Source organism: Miniopterus schreibersii (genome assembly GCF_964146895.1).
Source record: "Miniopterus schreibersii genome assembly, chromosome: X".
In the NCBI taxonomy this organism is placed as follows: domain Eukaryota; kingdom Metazoa; phylum Chordata; class Mammalia; order Chiroptera; family Miniopteridae; genus Miniopterus; species Miniopterus schreibersii.
In genome coordinates, this window is record NC_138104.1 from 37,090,977 (window position 1) to 37,093,341 (window position 2,365).

The 2,365-nt window shown below is 39.4% G+C and overlaps 1 pseudogene across 1 annotated transcript; it reads right to left on the reverse strand.

Moving 5' to 3' along the window:
- Positions 1-1,266: 1,266 nt before the first annotated feature.
- Positions 1,267-2,046, reverse strand: LOC308551334 (metaxin-2 pseudogene; annotated as a pseudogene). The gene has a single exon. The product of its transcript is annotated as a metaxin-2 pseudogene (transcript).
- Between the last annotated feature and the right edge of the window lie 319 nt (positions 2,047-2,365).

Here is a 2,365-nt window from a genome sequence, read left to right on the forward strand (position 1 = left end):
TTATTATATCGTAATATGTTTTCCCCATCTTCCCTTCGAAAATCATAATAGCATTGTGTACATCATTCTAAGTTCTTAGAGCTACATTTAAATATCTAGGCCAATTGTAAAAATACTCACAACTAGGCCACTATAACCTCAGTACTTATCTATCATCCTTTTTACCTACCTTCTTACAAAAACTATCAACAAATTTTATAAAACTTAACATTCATAATAGACTAATATGTGAATAATAATGAAATCTTGGCTGATGAGCTTTAACAGAAAAATATGCACTAGGCTTTGGCCTTAAGGTGCTCAGGATCCAGTGAAGGAGAAAAACATGTCAACAAACCATTACAGCATAAGATGGCAAGTGCCATAATAGAGATATACACAAAGCATTCTAGGAGCACAGAGAAGAGAGTGACCATGTCTACCTGAGAAAAGTAGAAAGATTTTTGTAAGGTCAGATGTTAAAAATACTCAGAAAGAGCCACCTCATAACAATGCCCAAGGACCATTTGTTAATAGGCATGGCAATGGCTAGCACACTGTGTTCATTTTTGAGTTGAATCCCAGGGAACTCCGTTCTTTCCTAATGGCAGACAAGCCAAGTTCCAAAAGCAGCTGAACATGGGCAGTGGTTTCAAGTGTGGGCTTCCTCCAGACATATTTTGTTCATCTTATTCAGCATTTTAAAAATTATTTTGCCCAGCCTGGCGTGGCTCAGCAGTTGAGCGTCAACTTAGGATCCAGGCGATCAGGGTTCGGTTCTCAGTCAGGGCACATGCCCGGGTTGTGGGCTCGATCAATGACTCTCTCATCACTGATGTTTCTGTCTCTCTCTCTCCTTCTCCTTTCCTCTATCTGAAATCAATAAAGATGTATTTAAAAAAAATTATTTTACTTTACTGTCATATTTTCAAGTTTGCCATATATACTTTACCACTCCCTGCTGTCTCACATGTAGCCAGCTTCATTCACTGATTTCATTTTTATCTGTTTACATTGTTTAAGTTTTATTTTTATATGCATACAAGTTTCAAGAAAAACAAAAAATTGCAAGATATAGAGTATAACATATCAAATGAAATCACTCAGAATTATTTCAATGTGTACCTAAACTGTGTAAAGTACATGTATAAGATACATTATATAATTTGTTTTGAGGTTTCAAAAAGCAGTGTTTTGTTTTAAAATTCTGATACCATTGTCATATCATTCAAACAATGCATATTTCTAAAGTTAAATTTTTAAAAAATAATAAATTAACACATAACTCTAAGACAATCTGATAGATGAGCTGCTTTTACTATGATCTTCAAAATTGTGCTGTTTAGTTCTTCTACAAAAAACAAGAAGGTTGCTATAGTTTTTCACCTTCTCAGAAAGTTCATCATTGGTCAACTGTGTGGTAAGAATGGTGTACAGATGGCCAAATACCAGTTTATCTAGTTCAGCAGGCTACTTATTGAAGAAATATGGTTGTGTTCCAAGTCTTTGAGAAAGAGCTTGAGAGCACTGGTCAACAGCTTCTAAGAGCTGGCCCAGAGTCTTGTTAAATTTGACTTCTCACTGTTTCTGATAGACCCAAATATGTTTCAGAGGCCAAGGGTAAGGAGATCCATACCTAGCATGTGTGATCTCCCCTACTGTAGTTTCGTCTGACCACTGAATGTACAACTCTGCAGTCAACAAGCATATTGCTGACTAATTCCATGTAGGCTTTTATTTCTGCTTTTTGGACTTCATCCAGCCCATCACTAAGAAAATGGCCCTTGGCTTTAACAAATTGGACTATTGGCCCAAGTTCTGATACTACTTGCTTTCCTACAAGAATAAAAGGTACCTTAGCAGATGGAGACAGATATTCTGCATTTGCCCTACAAACCACTTTGATAGGCAGATTACACATTTGCAAAAAGGCCTGCAGAGCAAGAGAAGCTGCACTGTCAGAAAGCAAAATTTGCTCCCCTTTCACTGCTGATATAATGTAGCATTTTCAGGCCAAGGTTCTGCAGGAGGGATCTGTGTGAAGAAGGATTCTGCTACTGGAGACATGTCGGCCGGGCGGCCCTGCCTCTGTGGTTCCTGCTCCCCTCGGCCCTCAGTGTCCTCCTCCACAACCCCAGTGGCCCCTGGCAGCTAACAGGCCTGGCCCGGACTGAGACTTGGACTTGAAAAGTCCAGCACCACTGGCTGGGGGCCAGGACCCATAGGTTATCGCCACGCTGGGCCAGGGACTTTCCGTTGCTCATTTGGTTCTGCTGTTGTAGTGTTTTATTAGATCTTAACTATGATTTTAAATGTAACACTTCAAGCATTAACACTTTCAAGAAATACGAGATTGAACCCTGGCCCGTGTGGCTCAGTTGGGCAT